The 21,003-nt window shown below is 40.7% G+C and overlaps 1 non-coding gene and 1 pseudogene across 1 annotated transcript; both read left to right on the forward strand.

Annotated features, from left to right (window-relative positions):
- Positions 1 to 14,851: 14,851 nt before the first annotated feature.
- On the forward strand, positions 14,852 to 14,941 carry LOC130937152 (small nucleolar RNA R71; annotated as a pseudogene).
- A 5,620-nt stretch (positions 14,942 to 20,561) lies between these two features.
- LOC130937061 (small nucleolar RNA R71) lies at positions 20,562 to 20,665 on the forward strand. The gene has a single exon (XR_009068297.1). It is a non-coding gene; the product is annotated as a small nucleolar RNA R71 (small nucleolar RNA).
- Positions 20,666 to 21,003: the final 338 nt, after the last annotated feature.

A 21,003-nucleotide genomic window follows, 5' to 3' on the forward strand; every position in this document is an offset into this window, starting at 1 on the left:
AACCTGGTGAAGATATTCCTTCGATGAAAGTTTATGACTACCTTGTTGTCATTGGTTGGGGTCACCACTGCCTCCACCCACTTAGATACATATTCTACTGCCACCAAGATAAACTTGTTTGAATATGAGGGTGGGAATGGTCCCATGAAATCGATTCCCCATACATTAAATAGTTCAAGCTCTAGAATGCATTGCTGTGGCATCTCATGTCTCTTGGGCAGGTTGCCAGCCCTCTGGCATTCGTTGCAGCTTCTCACCAATTCCTTAGCATCTTTGAAGTTAGTGGGCCAGAAGAACCCACATTGCAGCACCTTTGCGGCAGTTCTTTCTCCTCCAAAGTGACCTCCATAACTAGCACTATGGCAACTCCACAGGACTTCTCGTCCTTCTTCTTCTGAGATGCACCTCCTAAGAATTCCATCTGATCATTTCTTAAAGATGTTGGGTTCATCCCAAATGAAATACTTGGCATCATTGATGAGTTTTCTTCTCTGATATTTGTTGATTCCAGGGGTAAGTCACCGGCTGCATTGAAATTGGCAATATCCGCAAACCAGGGTGCTTTGTGAATCATCATTAGCTGTTCATCTGGGAAGAATTCATTTACACTTGTATCATGGGTATCATCCTTCTCACAAGGGATTCTGGATAGATAGTCTGCCACTTTATTCTCCATACCCTTTTTGTCTCTAATCTCGATGTTGAATTCCTGCAATAATAAGATCCATCTGATTAGTCTTGGTTTTGACTCCTGTTTGGCAAATAGATATTTGAGTGCTATGTGATTAGTGAAAACAATAACTTTAGAGCCAATAAGATATGATCTAAATTTGTCAAATGCAAAAACTATTGCTAGCAACTCCTTTTCGGTAGTGGTATAATTCCGTTGAGCATCATTAAGGATCTTGCTGGTATAGTATATGACATGCACCAAGATTTCTTTTCTCTGTCCTAACACTTCCCCAACTCCGAAATCAGATGCATCACACATTAGTTCGAATGGTTAGGAGCTGAGGATAGCCTCTTTTTCATGTTTTCAAAAGCTAGCATGCATTTCTCATCAAAAATAAATGGTGTATCATACATCAAGAGATTGCTTAAGGGCTTGGTTATCTTTGAAAAATCTTTAATAAACCTTCTTTAGAAGCCAGTATGTCCCAAAAAGCTCCTAATTGCCTTGACATCACTTGGTGGAGGTAACTTTTCAATTAGCTCCACCTTAGCTCTGTCTACTTCAATGCCTTGATTAGAAACTTTATGGCCAAGAACTATTCCATCTGTCACCATGAAGTGACATTTTTCCCAATTCAAGACTAAATTGTTTTCTTGACATCTTTTCAATACCAAGGCCATATGGTTTAGACAACTAGGGAAGGAGTCTCCGAATACTGAGAAGTCATCCATGAAAACTTCAATGAACTTCTCTATCATATCTAAAAATATGGAAAGCATGCAGCGTTGAAAAGTTGCGGGTGCATTACATAGCCCAAATGGCATGCGCTTGTAGGCAAACACTCCATATGGGCAGGTGAATGATGTTTTCTCTTAGTCTCTTGGATCAACCACAATTTGGTTATATCCTGAATAACCATCTAGAAAACAATAATATGCATGTCCTGGAAGCTTTTCCAGCATCTGATCCATGAAAGGAAGTGGAAAATGATCTTTTCTTATGGCTTCATTGAGCTTCCTGTAGTCAATACACATTCTCCAGCCCATGATGGTTCTTGTAGGAATTAGCTCATTCCTTTCGTTGGGCACCACAGTGATTCCTCCTTTCTTGGGAACCACTTGAACTGGACTGACCCATGGGCTATCTGAAATTGGATAGATTACTCCTCCCTACCACAACTTCATAACTTCTTTCTGTACTACTTCCTTCATTGCTAGATTTAACCTTCTTTGGGGCTGAATGAAAGGTTTGGCACCCTCTTCCAAGAGTATCTTATGCATGCATATGGCTGAACTGATTCCTTTCAAGTCAGCAAGAGTCCATCCAATGGCATCCTTGTGTTTTTTCAAGACTTGAAGCAACTTTTCCTCTTGTTCTTGGCTGAGGGCTGAATTCATGATCACTGGATAACTTTTATTTTCTCCCAAGTATGCATACTTGAGAGTGGGTGGCAGTGCTTTAAGCTCAAGTTTGGGCACTTTTTGTCTTTCCTCTTTTTCTTCTAGCCTGCCTTGAACATGCATTTCAGTGGCTGCAGCCTCTTCACTTGCTGCTAATTCTTCTTCTGTTGATGCCTCAAGTTATTCTTCAAGAGTTTCTTGCACCAAAGCCTCCACTGAGTCCAACCTCATGCATTCTCCCAATGAGTTGTGTGGGTAACTCATGGCCTTAAATACATTGAATGTCATTTTCTCCTCGTGTAATCTAAGGACAAGTTCACCCTTTTTGACATCAATAATGGCTCCGGCAGTGGCCAAGAATGGCCTTCCCAGAATGATGGAAGTCTTAGCTCCTTCCTCCAGGTCTAATACTACGAAATCTGCTGGAAAGATGAAGTCTCCCACCTTTACCAACAAGTCTTCTACTATCCCATGAGGAAACTTGAATGATCTGTCTGCTACTTGCAGGGCCATTCTTGTTGGTTTGGCCTCCTCAATCTTCATTTTTTTTCATCATTGCTAAAGACATTAGATTTATGCTAGCTCCTAGATTACATAGAGCCTTTTCCACTGTGATTTCCCTGATGATACAAGGGATTTAGAAACTCCCAGGATCCTTCAATTTCTGGGGCAATTTATGTTGGATGATGGCACTACATTCATCGGTGAGTACCACGGTCTCATTGTTCTTTCAGCTTCTCTTCTTGGTCATCAATTCCTTCAAGAACTTGGCATAGATGGCATTTTCTCTATAGCATTAGCAAAGGGTATGTTTATTTGTAGTTTCTTGAAGATTTCCAAGAATCTTGAAAAATGGTTATCCTCTCCCCTCTTCAATTGCAGTTGTTCGGGGTATGAAGCTTTTGAGAGGCATGGTTTGAGTGCTTTTCCTTCTTGATGTGACTCAGGGGTGGAGGTTCAAGCTTCCTCATGTCCCTTGTTTTCTTTATCCAATTTCTTTTCTGGTGGTTTCTTGTGGGTCTCCTTCAATTCCTTCCCACTTCTGAGGGTGATGGCTTGACATTCCTCCCTTGGCACTGAGTTAATATTGTTGCAATTGTTGTGTCCAAGGGCTTGCTTGAATAAGAATTCAATCTGTGTTTCCAGTTTCTTGATGGCAGCATCTTGATTATGCATGTTGGATTGAACTTCTTCCCGAAAAGCTTTACTATCTTGAATTTCCTTGCATAGATCTTCAAGTAGAGCCTCAATCTTTGAGAGTCTATCATCTGTTAGAGATGGTGGGTTGAGATTAGGTGGTTGAGAAGTTTGGTTAGGTGGGTGTTGATAGGATCTTTGTGAGGTGTATTAGTGAGTTGCATTGTTGTTGGAATTGAGGTTGTAGCGTCTTTGATCTTGACCTTGGTCTTGTTGATTTCCCCATGATGTGTGGAAAACGATCCAACACAAAACTCACCGGCAAGTGTACCGGGTCGCATCAAGTAATAATAACTCACATGAGTGAGGTCGATCCCACAGGGATTGAAGGATTGAGCAATTTTAGTTTAGTGGTCGATTTAGTCAAGCGAATCAAGTTTTAGTTGAGTGGGTTGTATTTAACAGAAGATAAATTGCATGAAATGTAAAGGGAGAAGGGAAATTGCAGTAAATTAAAGAGCAGGAAAGTAAACTTGCAGAATCTTAAAGAACAAGAAAGTAAATGACTGAAACTTAAAGTGCAAGAAATGTAAATAGCAGTAACTTAAATGGCAAGAAATGTAAATTGCTTGAATGTAAAAGGGATTTGAGGACTGGGATTGCAAAAACTAAACAAAGAGAAATTAAATTGCAACAAGTAATTAAGTAGAAGATGAATTGGATCAAACAGAGATTCAAACAGAAAATGAAATTAAAGTGCAGCAGGGTTCACAGAAGAACCAAAAGTAAAATTGGGTCTCAGGTCTCAAGAGACTAGGTAGCAGAGCCTAGATCTCTATTTGCCTTCCTAGATCCAAGCTCTCAAAGCAATTGGTAGATAATTGAAGAAGAAGCAGTAAAAGTAACAGAAGTGAAATTGAATTGTGCAGAAAAAGATTTGAAGAGAGTTTGAATGGGAATTGAGACAGAATTTCCTCAATTTCTCACACCCAAAACTCAGAAACAGAAGAGTAGAATTGCCCGAGCAAGAATGAGGAAGGAGATCAGTCAATTCTCCCTTAATCCTCTGAACTCTCGGTCAAGTCTCTCAAGAACAATTGCCAGAAATTCAAAGCTCAAAGAGAGTGCAAAATTCCAAAGGCTAAGCCAAAGATAAGTCAAAAGGTCAAAAGTGAAAGTAAAGGTCCTAATTACAACAAACTAACTCCTATTTATACACTTTCTATTCTTGGATTTTTGGATTTGGATGGGCTTTTGAATTGGTGAAGAAATGAATTAAAATGGGGTTTTAATTTGAATTTTCGGCCCATGAAAAGTTGCTCCCAGGAGGCTGCCCTGCCCTTGTGGAGGGCAGGGCAGGATTTGGTGCATGTTGGTGCGGCTTTGGTGCAGCTTTGGTGTGGTATGGTGCATGTTGGTGCGCAAAACGCTGCCCTGCCCGCACCGAGGGCAGGGCAGGAAAAATTGGTGCGCCAGAATGTGCCACGGTGCGTGCTTGGTGCTGCCAGGATTGAGCCTTGATGCGCAAAATGCTGCCCTGCCCTCGCGGAGGGCAGGGCAGGAAAAATTGGTGCTGCCAGGATTGTGATGGTGCGCCAGAATTGAGCCTTGGTGCGCCAGATTTGAGCCTTGGTGCGCCAGATCCATGCACCAACAAAATGCTGCCCTGCCCTCGTGGAGGGCAGGGCAGTGTTTCCACTTTGATGTCCCGTGTTCGAAACACGGCTGGAACACACGCTCAATTAATTTCCTTGGTTTCTTGGCACGGCACTCAACCTTAGTTCCTTGCTTCTTCCTTGTTCCGTGTTCGATTCTTGTGGCATGCATGGGTGACATTTTTCCTTTGATTTTCTTCCTTGGTGAGCCCGATACTGCCCTTGTGGAGGGCAGGGCAAGGTTCTCTTCTTCTTGGTTCCAAGGCACAATTTTGTGCTCTGCCCTTGTAGTGGGCAGGGCAGAGTTGCCTTCCTTGCTTGGTTCCCTTATGTTGCCCTCCTAGAGGGCAGTGTGCCCTTGTGGAGGGCAATGTTTGCCTCCCCCTTTGCATGCGGCACACTTCCTCTTGCTTTGACCACACTTTCCTTTCCTTGGGCTACACTTCTTAGGCCACGCTTTTCCTTTTCTTTTCTTTTCTTCACCTACAATAAACCAAAACAACCACTCAAAGTATCACTAAATTCAAGAGGCTTATAAATCAATTAAAATTCAATTAAAATTAGCTTAAACCTCATGGATTAACATTAATTTCATGGTGGTTGCTTGATTTAAAGAAGTTGTGCATTTTCACTCCAAATCACTTACTTAAGAAGCAAGAAAGTGCATAAAGACTAACAAAACAAGTGAAATTAGCTTGAAAAATGGTATATGATGACTTGTCATCACAACACCAAACTTAAATCTTGCTTGTCCCCAAGCAAGCATCAAAAAAATAAGAGTAAATGACATGAATAAGAAAAGAACACATATCCTTATTAGGCATATAGCAGAACTTGATTTATGGGGTCTTTATGCAGACAATGACAACTCACTTATTGTTGCTGCTACATAATACACATCTTTCCTCAAAGGCTTGCTAAACTTGCTGTTAGAAGACTCACTTTTTAATTACTCCCTTGTTAACTTTCCTTGGCTTACAATGCTTAACAAGCTTATTATTCTTTTGGAGGTTTGGTGTCAAATGTTGCAGTATTAGCCTTTTGGCTTTATTTTCTTTTTCTTTTTACTCAACATCTTTCACCACAGACACATGGCTCACTAATTCTTCCTAGGATCATTGATGCCCAGCATCTCTTTGGATAACTAAATGTTTTGTATCTAAGTTGCTCTTTATTGTGGACTTTCAATTGGCCATCCCAAATCAGTTGATCTAAGTGACCGGGTTTTAAAATACCCCTTCGAATTTACTCATCCAAGCATATCTTAGTACAAGAACACCACAGGCATGTGTCCTAGGGTCCAAGCTATTGGTGTCCAACCTTTATTCTTTGTTTTTCTTGCCATTTTGGCTTTTTCTTTCCCTTTTCTTTCTGTTTTTGTTACCAAGGGCTTTTTCATTATTGATAAGAGTTTTTGTAACAGCAAGCTAACTCACAATTGAATGAGAATGATATTATGCAGCAATTATTTCATGAGTTATGCATTTAATCAAACACATATACCACCACCAACTTCCATTCATGCTTATGCAACATTGGATATTTTACTTTTCAATTCAAACCAAACTCTTTTATTTAAGCATATGGGAAACAAAACAATTTTTAAATCTAAGTGATGGATAACAAGCATTGTGCAGACTTAGCATTTTTCTAGCTATTTATTAACTAACTAAAATGAAAAGCAAAGAACAAAAATTGCATAGAGTAAAAGAAATAATTGATGGAGGCATATCATGTTTCAGATATGCATCTCCTTATTAAAGACATGAAAGAGGAAATATGAAAGAACTTTGCCACCTTCTAATGGTCATGGCTGCTGCTTGATTCTCCCTTCTTCTTCTTTCTCTTCCCTGTCTTGGAATAATCTTGGATCTCTTCACCAGGACATCTTCTTCCCCAAACAGAATCTAAGAGTCCTGAGAGCCCAACATCTTCCAATCTTTTAAAGGTTGACTCAGTATATTGATGAGTTCTTGCTTGTTGCTTGGCTAAAAATTCAGGGCATTGCTCAAATGGCTTGATCTCAGGATTGAGTGTTGGCAAATTGTGGGTCAAGTACTCCAACCTTGCTTGCATATTTTCGTCAATCTCCATTCTTTGTACGTATCTAACTTCTCCCATGGTGTGATGAACATTCTTCCATTGATATAGGTTGTGACTATATTCCCCTACTTTAGCTTGACTAAAATACAGCTTATCATATGATTCTCTGAACTCTTTGTATTGCTCTTTTTGTCCTTCAAGAATCTGTGCTTGAAATTCTTGCTGCTGAGTCATCATTTGTTGTTGCCATCTCTCTTGTTTCTCCTCCATTTGATGCTGCCAAGCTTCTCGCTCCTCTTTGTCTTTTAGATATTGCTCCCTAAACTCTGGATGGGGCTCTAGATATTGCTCTTGGCACCCTTGATTTTGGCCTTGTTGATCCTGCATGAGTTGCTGAGATAATTCTTCAATTGATCTTTGTAACTGGCTCATGTCTATGGCATCATGAGCTTGATTTCGTCCTTCCTCTCTTTGTAATCTCTTTTGTCTAGGAGCTACTACCCCTTCTTGATTTTCTTCTTCATTCGTTCCCTCCATGCTCTTCTTGGTAATCCATTTCCTTTTCTTCACTTTTGTTGTATCCTCATCTTCAAAAATTACTCCAGCTTTGTCACATAGCCTGAGGATGGTACTTGGATGTCCAAGACCCTTTGATTTGCTTGTGCTATCGGCCATTTCTTGAATACTGTCAGCTATGAGTTGTGCGAGGTTGATCTCACCTCCATGCAAGATGCAGTATGTCAAGAGTGCTCGTTTGATTGTAACCCAAGAGGCGTTTCCAGTAGGAAGGATAGATCTCCTCACTATTTCATACCATCCCTTAGCCACAGGAGTGAGATTTATCCTCCTTATGTGACTTGGAACTCCCTTTGAATCTCTTTCCCAATCAGTATTCTCCACACATAACCCCTGCAAGATCTCATCAGGATTATTTTCCATTTGCAATCTAGCCTCATAACTAGGCTCTGCATAGGTTATGGTTCTCAACTTGAGGGCTCTTGTGATGGCAGCTGGGCTAAAACTCACTTCAACCCCTCTGACATAACTTGTGTAAGGAGCACTATTTTTGTTTTCTTTTGCAGCATTTGCATAGAACTCCCTAATCCTAACTGCACTGATGTCAGTTAGAAGAGCACACAAGAGTTCCCACCGTCTTTCTCTAGTAATTTGCCTCATGATGGGGTATTCTCCTTCCCTTAAATCAAGACCTTTCTCATAGATGACATTCTTCGCCTCAATGAACCTATGATATTTCCCTTCATGGAATTGGGATCTAAACTTGGTTGCATCAAAGGATGGAGGTTCGGCTACCATAGGTTCTTTTCCCAGCCTTCTTTTTGAACTTGAGGAGGCCATTGAGGTTGAGGTGAAAAGAAAGAAAAAGTGAGAAAAGAAGAAGTTTGTGTTGTGTTTGGGAAGAGTTTTGGTTCGGTTTTGTTGTGAGACAAGGAGATTATGTTGGTTTTATGAGCAAAGAGGATTATGATTCTCATATGAGGGTAGCTTGAGTGAGTGTGTAAACCGTTTGGTGCAACGGCTATTAATAGGCCAAGTCTTCAAGCTTCTCAACAAAACCACAATGAATGAATGAAGAAGGAACCGTTAGTGCTCATGAAGGGCTGAGATTGAGTTGTTCATCTTGAGGACTCATGGAATGGACGGTCTGCATGCATGGTTGAGGCTTGACGAGGATCTTCTTCCCATTGGCTGCATACATTTAGGCTTTCAATGATGCATGCATGCATACAAATTCTGCTTCCCCTTGAGCGCGTTCTCCTAGACACATGTGACCTCCCTCACATAGCTTCTCCTAGCCGTGGCCCCTCCTTGCTTTTGTCTCAATCTTTTTCCTACATGAATCAAAACAACTAGCCTTAGATCATCAATATGGTCGTTGGCAATTAATTTGTATTTAAATGAAAAGAATTGTTTTGTTTTGTTTATTATTATTTAAAAATATTTTTATGGTCAATTGTGTCCCTTAATTAAAGATGCTAAAAGTTGGTGAACACCAAACTTATCTTTTATTTAGGGGATGGCTTAGCAATTGCAAACCATTCTTCACAATTGATATATTTTTTTAAAAATATTTTGATGCATGATCCCTTTCTGTATGGCTTTGATTCCATAATTGAGAAATGATCCTCTGAACTTTGTTACACTTGCAGACACCAAACTTAGTGTTTGGTCATATGCTTCATCAAAAAGAATTATGCATATGTTCTAAGAATAACTCCCTTTCTTTTTTTTTTGAACAATGAACTTGGGTGTGCCTTAAGGTACACCAAACTTAGAAGTTTGCCATGTGCTTCAAAACGATGTATGCAGTTACCAGTCATGAAAATTCAAAATCATATTCAGAGGAATCATAGCTTATTAAATGAAAGAGAAGACAGAAATCTTAAACCATGGGTTGCCTCCCATGAAGCGCTCTTTTATTGTCATTAGCTTGACATTGAACTCCCTTTAGGGTGGTTGATGTTGGTGATGTCTCAACTTGTCACCTCTCACTGTCAGCTTTCTCTGTGTGCCTTGATGCTCAATTTCAATGTGCTCAAGAGAAAGTACTTGGTTGACAGTGTAATAATCTTGTGTTCCCAGCTGTTGATACACTAGTTGCACCACATCACCTTTGGCAAATCCTTCAGTTGGGATTCTCTTATTCTTCCACCCCTTGTAGGCCTTTTTCTTGTTTTTCTTCTTTTTCCTCCTTGTTGATCTTTCTTTCTTGACAGTTACTTGAGTTGTGATACCTTCCTTCTTGCTTATCACCCCTGCTTCCTTTTGAATCCCTTTTTCTTCTTGCATCTGTTTGTTTTTCTGTTCTACTTCCTTGTCAGTTGATTGCTTTGGAAGGAGATCATTACTCATTTTGCTTGTTCCTTCATCCCTTTGTAATTCTGGAAAGACTTTCAGGATGATGCTCTCCTCATGCATCCTGAGGGTTAACTCTCCTTGCTCTATATCCACAATGGCTCTAGCAGTGGCCAAAAATGGTCGACCAAGTATTATGGAGTCATTTCCATTTTCTGCAGAATCCAAGATCACAAAATCTGCCGGATAGATGAACTTGTCAACCTTAACTAAAAGGTTCTCAATTAGCCCTTTAGGATATACTACTGATTGGTCCACCAATTCCAAGGACATCTGTGTTGGTTTCACCTCCTCTATGCCAAGCTTTTTCACTAGAGAATATGGGATTAGATTTATGCTTGCTCCTAGATCGCACATCCCCTTGTTAATGAATAGGTTTCCAATAGTGCATGGTAAGAAGAAACCTCCAGGGTCTTCAAGCTTGGGAGGGAGTCCCTTTTTAATGAGTGCACTGCATTCTTCACTGAGCATTACAGTCTCCTTTTCATTCCACTGTCTCTTCTTGTTAATGAGCTCCTTTAAGAACTTGGCATATAAAAGCATTTGCTCCAATGCTTCAGCTAAAGGTATGTTGATCTCCAACTTCTTGAAAGTCTCAAGAAATTTGTGGAAATGCTGATCCTTTGTTTCCTTGTGAAATCTCTGTGGATAAGGCAGTGGTGGTGTTAAGCTCTTCTCCACTTGATGCTGTTTTGGAATTGGTTCTTCTCTGATTTGCTCTCCTTTCTTCAAGTTCTGTGGCTTGTTGTCTTCCTCTGTGAGTTTTTCTGGGACATTCTTGGTCATCATGTCCTTGTTGATGGCTTCATCATTCTTTGTTGGCTTAGTGTCATTATGCTTGGTTGCCCCTTGGTTACCATCTGTTAACACTTTTCCACTTCTTAGTTGCACAACCTTGCATTCTTCCTTTGGGTTGGGAATGGTGTCACTAGGTAGTGAACTTGATGGCTTCTCAACAGAAATCTGTTTGGAGATTTGTCCAATCTGCCTCTCTAGGTTCTTCATGGAGGCTTCTTGGTTCTTTGTTGTCAATTCTTGGTTCTTCATCAGTTTCTCCATGAGCAGCTCTAGATTAGTGATCCTCTGGGATTCTTGTGAAATTGGTTGGTTTTGGGGTGTTGATGGATGATGATAGGTGTTTTGATTTGTTGGGTGGTTGTTAGGTGGATGATGGTTAGAGTTGGGGTAGTTATTTTGTGATTTTCTGTATGTATTTTGATTAGTGTTTGGCTGGGGGTTGTGGTTTGTGTTTTTCCAATTGTTTTGACTTGAGTTTCTTTGCCATGATTGTTGGTTTTGATTGTGGTTGTCTCCCCATCTGAGGTTGGGATGGTTCTTCCAAGATGGATTGTAAGTATCCCCAGAGACTTCATTTGTTCCAGGATTTTGGTTGTGCATGTATTGGACTTGCTCTTGCTGTTGCTCCTCTTGAGTTTCTTCACTTTGCACCCAAGTGGTTGGTGGTTGGCTTATGGTGCTCACTGCTGCCACTTGCAAGCCATCAATTCTTTTGGCCATTTGCTCAAACTATTGTTGAATCTGCTGCTGCATCATCTTGTTCTGAGCTAGAATTGAATCCACTCCTTCTAACTCCATTACTCCTCTTCTCTGTGATGGTTGGCGTTATCTTTGATGAGCAAAGAAATATTGGTTGTTGGCCACCATATCAATGAGGTTTTGAGCTTCCTCTGTGGTTTTCATGAGTTGCAAGGAGCCTCCAGCTGAGTGATCAAGTGCTTCTTGAGCTTTAAGAGTGAGTCCTTCATAGAAATTCTGCAACTTGTCCCACTCAGTGAACATCTCTGGTGGATATTTCCTCAATAGAGCCTTATATCTTTCCCATGCTTCATATAAGTTCTCAGCCTCCAATTGAGTGAACGTTTGAACCTCAGTCTTCAACCTTAGGATTCTTTGAGGGGGATAAAATTTGGCAAGAAACTTGCTCACCAAGTCATCCTAAGTGTTGATGCTTTCTTTTGGAAAGGTCTCTAGCCATTGAGTGGCTTTATCTCTGAGAGAGAATGGAAAGAGCAGCAACTTATAACTATCAGGAGGTACACCATTGGTTTTCACTGTGTCACAGATTCTCAAGAAGGTAGACAAATGTTGGTTTGGGTCCTCCAATGGTCCTCCTCCAAAAGAACAGTTGTTTTGAACCAAAGTGATGAGTTGTGGCTTGAGTTCAAAATTGTTTGCATTGACATTGGGGGGAAGAATGCTACTCCCACAGTGTCTAGCATTTGCAAATGTGTATGAAGCCAAGACTCTTCGTTGTTGTTGGTTATTGTTGGCTCCTTCTCCTGGTTGATTGGGATCTCCTTCCATTTCTTGGAATTCCTCCTCAGATTCTTCTTCTCCAATAACGTTCTTCCCTCTTTCAGCTCTTCTTATTCTCCGAAGAGTTCTTTGATCAATTTCAGAGAGGATAGGGGAAGATCTTCCTGTACCTGACATACAAACACACAACAATAAACACACAAACCCAGAAAGCTAATGAAACTTCAATCTATAGCTAGAATGAAGTTTTAGTTAGTTTAAGCAAAAATTCAAACAGTTAGTATGTTAGTAAGAATTAGAATAACAGAAAAGAAAAAGTGCTTAATCTAGACCTCCACTTCACTTAATCATTGTCAATCTATTTCAATCCCCGGCAACGGCGCCAAAAACTTGATGTGTGGAAAACGATCCAACACAAAAGATAAATTGCTTGAAATGTAAAGGGAGAAGGGAAATTGCAGTAAATTAAAGAGCAGGAAAGTAAACTTGCAAAATCTTAAAGAACAAGAAAGTAAATGACTGAAACTTAAAGTGCAAGAAATGTAAATAGCAGTAACTTAAATGGCAAGAAATGTAAATTGCTTGAATGTAAAAGGGATTTGAGGACTGGGATTGCAAAAACTAAACAAAGAGAAATTAAATTGCAACAAGTAATTAAGTAGAAGATGAATTTGATCAAACATAGATTCAAACAGAAAATGAAATTAAAGTGCAGCAGGGTTCACAGAAGAACCAAAAGTAAAATTGGGTCTCAGGTCTCAAGAGACTAGGTAGCAGAGCCTAGATCTCTATTTGCCTTCCTAGATCCAAGCTCTCAAAGCAATTGGTAGATAATTGAAGAAGAAACAGTAAAAGTAACAGAAGTGAAATTGAATTGTGCAGAAAAAGATTTGAAGAGAGTTTGAATGGGAATTGAGACAGAATTTCCTCAATTTCTCACACCCAAAACTCAGAAACAGAAGAGTAGAATTGCCCGAGCAAGAATGAGGAAGGAGATCAGTCAATTCTCCCTTAATCCTCTGAACTCTCGGTCAAGTCTCTCAAGAACAATTGCCAGAAATTCAAAGCTCAAAGAGAGTGCAAAATTCCAAAGGCTAAGCCAAAGATAAGTCAAAAGGTCAAAAGTGAAAGTAAAGGTCCTAATTACAACAAACTAACTCCTATTTATACACTTTCTATTCTTGGATTTTTGGATTTGGATGGGCTTTTGAATTGGTGAAGAAATGAATTAAAATGGGGTTTTAATTTGAATTTTCGGCCCATGAAAAGTTGCTCCTAGGAGGCTGCCCTGCCCTTGTGGAGGGCAGGGTAGGATTTGGTGCATGTTGGTGCGGCTTTGGTGCAGCTTTGGTGTGGTCTGGTGCATGTTGGTGCGCAAAACGCTGCCCTGCCCGCGCCGAGGGCAGGGCAGGAAAAATTGGTGCGCCAGAATGTGCCACGGTGCGTGCTTGGTGCTGCCAGGATTGAGCCTTGATGCGCAAAATGCTGCCCTGCCCTCGCGGAGGGCAGGGCAGGAAAAATTGGTGCTGCCAGGATTGTGATGGTGCGCCAGAATTGAGCCTTGGTGCGCCAGATTTGAGCCTTGGTGCGCCAGATCCATGCACCAACAAAATGCTGCCCTGCCCTCGCGGAGGGCAGGGCAGTGTTTCCACTTTGATGTCCCGTGTTCGAAACACGGCTGGAACACATGCTCAATTAATTTCCTTGGTTTCTTGGCACGGCACTTAACCTTAGTTCCTTGCTTCTTCCTTGTTCCGTGTTCGATTCTTGTGGCATGCATGGGTGACATTTTTCCTTTGATTTTCTTCCTTGGTGAGCCCGATACTGCCCTTGTGGAGGGCAGGGCAAGGTTCTCTTCTTCTTGGTTCCAAGGCACAATTTTGTGCTCTGCCCTTGTAGTGGGCAGGGCAGAGTTGCCTTCCTTGCTTGGTTCCCTTATGTTGCCCTCCTAGAGGGCAGTGTGCCCTTGTGGAGGGCAATGTTTGCCTCCCCCTTTGCATGCGGCACACTTCCTCTTGCTTTGACCACACTTTCCTTTCCTTGGGCTACACTTCTTAGGCCACGCTTTTCCTTTTCTTTTCTTTTCTTCACCTACAATAAACCAAAACAACCACTCAAAGTATCACTAAATTCAAGAGGCTTATAAATCAATTAAAATTCAATTAAAATTAGCTTAAACCTCATGGATTAACATTAATTTCATGGTGGTTGCTTGATTTAAAGAAGTTGTGCATTTTCACTCCAAATCACTTACTTAAGAAGCAAGAAAGTGCATAAAGACTAACAAAACAAGTGAAATTAGCTTGAAAAATGGGTATATGATGACTTGTCATCACCCCACCCAAAGTTAGGGTGATTTCTCCATCCAGAGTTGTAAGTTTTGGAGTATGGATCATGGATTTGTCTAGGTGAGTTTCCAACATAGTTGGCTTGCTCCCAGTCACCTTCTTCTCCTATATTCACTCCTTCTTGAGCTGGTGATAAAGTGATGGCTGCTGCAACTTGGTTTTCCTCCACCTTCTTAGTATGATCTGCTAGCTGCTTGGTCATCATCTTATTTTGAGCTAGCAATGCATCCATGTGGTTCAGCTCCATTACTCCTCTAGTGTTACTTCTTTTGGAGAAATAGAAGTAGTCATTCTCAGCAACTATTTCAATGACATCTATGGCTTCTTCAATTGTTTGCTTCTTGTTTAGAGAGCCTCCTGATGAATGATCTATGGCCTTCTTTGACTCATAGGAAAGACCTTCATAGAAAATGTGAAGTTGAACCCATTCATTGAATATTTCTGGTGGGCATCTTCTTTTTAAGTCCTTGAATCTCTCCCATGCTTCATAGAGAGTCTCACCATCTTGCTGCTTGAAAGTCGGCACCTCAGCTCTCAGCCTGTTGATTCTTTGAGGAGGGTAGAATCTTGCCAAAAATTTGTTCACCACATCTTCCCAATTTGTTAAGCTCTCCTTTGGGAAGGATTCAAGCCATTTTGATGCCTTGCCCCTGAGTGAAAAAGGGAACAAGAGCAGCCTATAGAGATCCGGGTGGACTCCATTAGACTTCACAGTGTCACAAATTCTCAGAAAGGTGGTTAGGTGTTGATTGGGGTCTTCTTGAGCACTTCCTCCAAATGAACAATTGTTCTGAACAAGGGTGATGAACTGGGGTTTTAGTTCAAAGTTGTTGGCATGTATGGTGGGCTTCTGAATGCTACTTCCACAGTTTCCAGGATTAGGATTAATATAGGAGCCTAGAACTCTCTTTTCTTGCCCAGCACGGTTTGCAGGACCTTCTCTAGCATGGTTGTGAGCTTCTTCTTCATGATTGTTTTCCAAATTTTCTTCCATGTTGGGTTCAAAGTACTCTTTCTTTTCCTCAGCACCAACAATTCCTTTCCCTCTTGCTTCCTTCCTTAGTCTCCAGAGGGTCCTTTCAGGTTCTGAATCGAATGAAGTTGAAGCTCCCTCTCTTCTCCCTGTCATACAACTAACAAAACACACAGCAAGAGATAAAATGAAGAGATTATTCTTGTTTGAGTAATTGTTAGTGTGAGTGATGCAAATTATCAAACAGTTAGTGGGTTAATGAGCAGAATTGTAATTAACAAAGAAAAACAAAGAAAAACAAAGAGGGTGAAGGGGATGAGGAAGAAACTAAACAAACTGAAGGTAATCGACCGAATCAAATAACAAATAAAGAAAAAGAAAAATGCTCAATCTAGTGATCTTCCAACTTAATCATTGTTGATTCAAAATCAATCCCCAGCAACGGCGCCATAAACTTGATGCATGAAAACTTGTCTCTCAACAAATTTCCCTTCGGCAAGTATACCAAATTATCGTCAAGTAAAAGCTCACAATAGAGTGAGGTCGGATCCCACAACGATTGATTGGTCAAGCAATTTTAATTGGAAGATTATGCTAGTTGAGCTACACAGAAAGTGGATGTAGAATTGCAGAAAATTAAATGGCAGGAAAGTAAATAACAGAAAATAAAGTGCAGAATTTTAAATGGGGATTTAGGGCAATGAGCATGAAAATAAATGACAGAATGTAAAGAAAATGGGTAAGATCATAAATGGGGAAATCATTGGGTTCAGGAGATGTTGCATTCTCCGGATCAAGTTCATTCTCATCTCTTCCTCAATTAATGCATTCATTGATCTCCTTGGCAATCTTAAGTGATTGGATCCCAATTCCTTGGCAATCCAATCTCTCTAAGCTTGAACAATTGCCCAATTCCTTGATTTAATTGCTCATGGGAAGAGATGAAGTGTGGTCACTGATTATACCACATGTATTTCCAAATCAATGTGTTGGGAGGATTACATGTCACTATATCCGCCCAAACCCCAATTTGGTCCAACATGAGAAAGCATTTCTAGCATGATCTCCTCATCCCTTTTCCAAGGCTCAGAGGAGATCCAATTATGGAGAGTTTCTTTCCCAAGATAACAATCCAATTAGATGAAGATCGAACGATTTCTAGTAAGCTCAAGGGAAAAGAAAGAAGAAGAAGAATGAAAACTATAATTGATCCATCAATTTACAACAGGGCTCCCTAACCCAATGAAAGGGGTTTAGTTGTTCATAGCTCTAGAAATCAAAAATGGCAGAAAAGAAGAATCCATGCTAAAAGTGCAGAAAAGTAAATATACAGAGGTAATTTTCCAAAGTGCCAAGCTTCTCTATAGTTCAAAACTAATCCTATATATACTACTCCTTTTGATCTTCTAGTGAGTTCTTCAAGTCTTGGATGTGGGCTTTGGATCTTGAGTTGAAGCAGTTCTAATCTTTAGTAGGCCCAACCTGTAGAGAAGTATGAATTAGGCATGGGCGTTAGTGAGATTAACGTTAAGTAACGAGAACGTTAGTGGCAATCACTTTTTCCACTAACGTTCCACCCTCAGATACCTCACGTTAACTCTAACGTTAGTGGCATTGCTTTCTAAATCTTTGCTAACGTTATTGGGACTCACTTTTCCCAATAACGTTGGCTTATACTCCTTTCGCAAGCGTTATTGGGACTCACATTTCCCAATAACGTTGCTATGTGCCTTTTGTCCCTACGTTAGAGTTCACGTTAGTGTAACTAACGTGGCGCTTAATGTGGGTATGCTTCACCTTCGAGAGCATTAGTGACACTTACCTTTGTCACTAACGCTCCAAGTGCCTCTATTCTTCACGTTAGAGCTCACGTTAACTAGGTTAATGTGGCTCTTAACGTGGTAATAATGCCATCTTGCAACGTGAGTGACAAAGGTGAGTGTCACTAACGTTGGCTCATCAATCCTCAACTCCACGTTAACTCTCACGTAAGTGGTCTTAACATGACCACTAACATGGGCAATGCTAGTTTATCCAACGTTAGTGACAAAGGTGAGTGTCACTAACGTTGGCATTGTTCTTTTCTTCCACGTTAGAGTTCACGTTAACTAAATTGACGTGACTCTTAACGTGGCTCATTGCCAAGTTTTGGAACGTTAGTGGTGTTCACTTTTACTACTAATGTTGGAGCAGAACGTTATTGGTGTTCACGTTTTCCCCTAACGTTGGAGTTCTCTTTTGTCTCCACGTTAACTAAGTTAACGTGGCAAGTAATGTGAGCTATTGATGGCTTCGCAGGCGTTATTGGTGATCACTTTTCTCTTTAATGTTGCAAGCTATTTACCACTCCACGTTAGTGTTCACGTTAACTAGATTAACGTGAGTACTAACGTGGTTCTTCCTTGCTTCCTTTGCCCTAAAATCAAGCAAATAAAGTGCATCAAAGCTCTAGCCAAAGTCATGAGATTATGCATCATCAATTTATCATGCAATTCTAGCAAAATCCTCATGAAATCATATAAAATTCATAATAGTTGCTTAAATCAAGGTGTAAGTGTATTTTCATCCAAAACTTGCCTTGTTTACTAAGAAAATGCATGAAACTACCCTAAAACAGTAAGGAAAAGGTCAGTGAGACTGGCCTAGATGCCCTGGCACCACTCTATTACTGAGCTATGGACCCTTGAGATCAATCTCTCCATCTCTCTTGACTCAGAGGTGGAAGCTTTTGTCTTCCCTTTCCTCTTTCTAGATGCTTCTCCGGTCTTAGGTGCCATAAATGGTTAAGGAAAAGCAAAAAAGCTATGCTTTTACCACACCAAACTTAGAATGTTGCTCTTCCTCGAGCAAAAGAAGAAAGAATAGAAGAAGAAGAGGATATGGAGGAGAGGGAGAGATGTGGGGTGGGTTTGGGTGAGAAAAGAGATTTTGAATTTGAAGGTAGATGGGGTTTATGGGGAAGGAAGGTGAGTTGAGGTACGTAGGGATCCTGTATGGTCCACAGATCCTAAGGTGTCAAGGATTTACATCCCTGCACCAATGAGGCGTGTAAAATGCCCTCTGCATGCAATCCTGGCATTTAACGCCAGATTGATGCTTGTTTCTGGCGTTAAACACCAGTTCTATGCTTGTTTTGGGCGTTCAACGCCAGTCTGCAGCATGTTTCTGGCGTTGAACGCCAGCTTTCCTCAGGGTGCAATTCTGGCATTTAAATGCCAGATTGCTGCATATTTCTGGTGTTCAACGCCAGATTCATGCTCTGTTCTGGCATTGAACACCAGCCAGATGCTCCTTACTGGCGTTTAAACTCCAGTAGGCTCTTTCTCCAGGGTGTGCTTTTTCTTCTGCTATTTGTTATTTTATTTTTAATTTTTTGCAATTGTTTTGTGACTCCACATGATCATGAACCTAAGAAAACATAAAAGAACAATAATATAAAAAATTGAATTAGATAAATAAAAATTGGGTTGCCTCCCAATAAGCGCTTCTTTAATGTCAATAGCTTGACAGTCGGCTCTCATGGAGCCTCACAGGTGATCAGGTCAATGTTGTAGACTCCCAACACCAAACTTAGAGTTTGAATGTGGGGATTCAACACCAAACTTTGAGTTTGGTTTTGGCCTCCCAACACCAAACTTAGATTTTGATTGTGGGGGCTTTGTTTGACTCTGTACTGAGAGAATCTTTTCATGCTTCCTCTCCATGGTTGCAGAGGAGGATCCTTGGGCCTTAAACACAAGGTAGTCTCCATTTAATTGAAGGACTAATTCCCCTCTGTTAACATCAATTACAGCTCTTGCTGTGGCTAGGAAGGGTCATCCAAGGATGATGCATTCATCCTCATTCTTCCTAGTCTCTTAAGATTATGAAATCAGTAGGGATGTAAAGGCCCTCAACCTTTACTAACACGTCCTCTACTAATCTATAAGCTTATCTTTGTGATCTGTCTGCCATTTCTAATGAGAATGTAGCAGGCTGTACCTCAATGATCCCCAGTTTCTCCATTACAGAGAGTGGCATAAGATTTATACCTGACCCCAGGTCACACAGAGCCTTCTCAAAGGTCATGGTGCCCATGGTACAGGGTATTAAGAATTTACCAGGATCTTGTTTCTTTTGAGGTAAAGTTGCTGAACCCATGTATCTAGTTCACTAATGAGCAAGGGAGGTTCACCTTCCTAAGTCTCATTACCAAACAACTTGGCATTCAGCTTCATGATGGCTCCTAGATATTGAACAACTTGCTCTCCAGTCACATCTTCATCCTCTTCAGAGGAAGAATAGTCTTCAGAGCTCATGAATGGCAGAAGGAGGTTTAATAGGATCTCTATGGTCTCTCTATGACCTTCAGATTCCTTTGGGTCCTCAATAGGGAACTCCTTCTTGCTTGAGAGATGTCCCATGAGGTCTTCCTCATTGGGATTCACGTTCTCTCCTTCATCTCTAGGTTCGGTCATGTTGATTATGTCAATGGCCTTGCACTCTTTTTTGGATTCTCTTCAGTATTGCTTGGGAAAGTACTAGGAGGAAGTTTAGTGATTTGCTTACTCAGCTGGCCCACTTATGCCTCCAAATTTCTGATGGAGGACCTTGTTTCACTCATGAAACTTAAAGTGGCCTTAGACAGATCAGAGACTATGTTGCTGTGTAGATGATGGAAAAGGCTTGCTATTGCTAAACCTGTTTCTTCCACCATTATTAAAGCCTTGTTGAGGCTTTTGTTGATCCTTCCATGAGAAATTTGGATGATTTCTCCATGAGGGGTTATAGGTGTTGCCAAAGGCTTCCCCCATGTAATTTATCTCTACCATTGCAGGGTTTTCAGGATCATAAGCTTCTTCTTCAGAAGATGCCTCTTTATTACTGTTGGATGCATTTTGCCATCCATTCAGACTTTGAGAAATCATGTTGACTTGCTGAGTCAACATTTTTTTCTGAGCTACTATGGCATTCAGAGCAGCAATTTCAAGAACTTCCTTCCTCTGAGGTGTCCCATTACTCATGGAATTCCTCTCAGAAGTGTACATAAATTGGTTATTTGCAACCATTTCAATAAGTTCCTGAGCTTCTGCAGGCGTTTTCTTTAGGTGAATGGATCCACCTATAGAATGGTCCAATGACATCTTAGAGAACTCAGATAGACCATAATAGAATATATCTAACATGGTCCACTCTGAAAACATGTCAGAAGGACACTTTTTGGTCATCTGCTTGTATCTTTCCCAAGCTTCATAGAGGGATTCACCATCTTTTTGCTTGAAGGTCTAAACATCCACTCTGAGCTTGCTCAGCTTTTGAGGAGGAAAGAAGATAACCAAGAAGGCCGTGACCAGCTTATCCCAAGAGTCCAAGCTATCTTTAGGTTGTGAGTCTAACCATGATCTAGCTCTGTCTCTTACAGCAAAAGGGAAAAGCATGAGCCTGTAGACTTCAGGATCTACTCCATTAGTCTTAGCAGTCTCACAAATCTGCAAGAACTCAGTTAAAAACTGGTAGGGATCTTCTCATGGAAGTCCATGAAACTTGCAGTTCTGTTGCATTAGAGCAACTAATTGAGGCTTCAGCTCAAAATTGTTTGCGCCAATGGCAGGAATTGAGATGCTTCTTCCATCAAAATTGAGCT

Source organism: Arachis stenosperma, chromosome 6, assembly GCF_014773155.1.
Source record: "Arachis stenosperma cultivar V10309 chromosome 6, arast.V10309.gnm1.PFL2, whole genome shotgun sequence".
Lineage (NCBI taxonomy): Eukaryota > Viridiplantae > Streptophyta > Magnoliopsida > Fabales > Fabaceae > Arachis > Arachis stenosperma.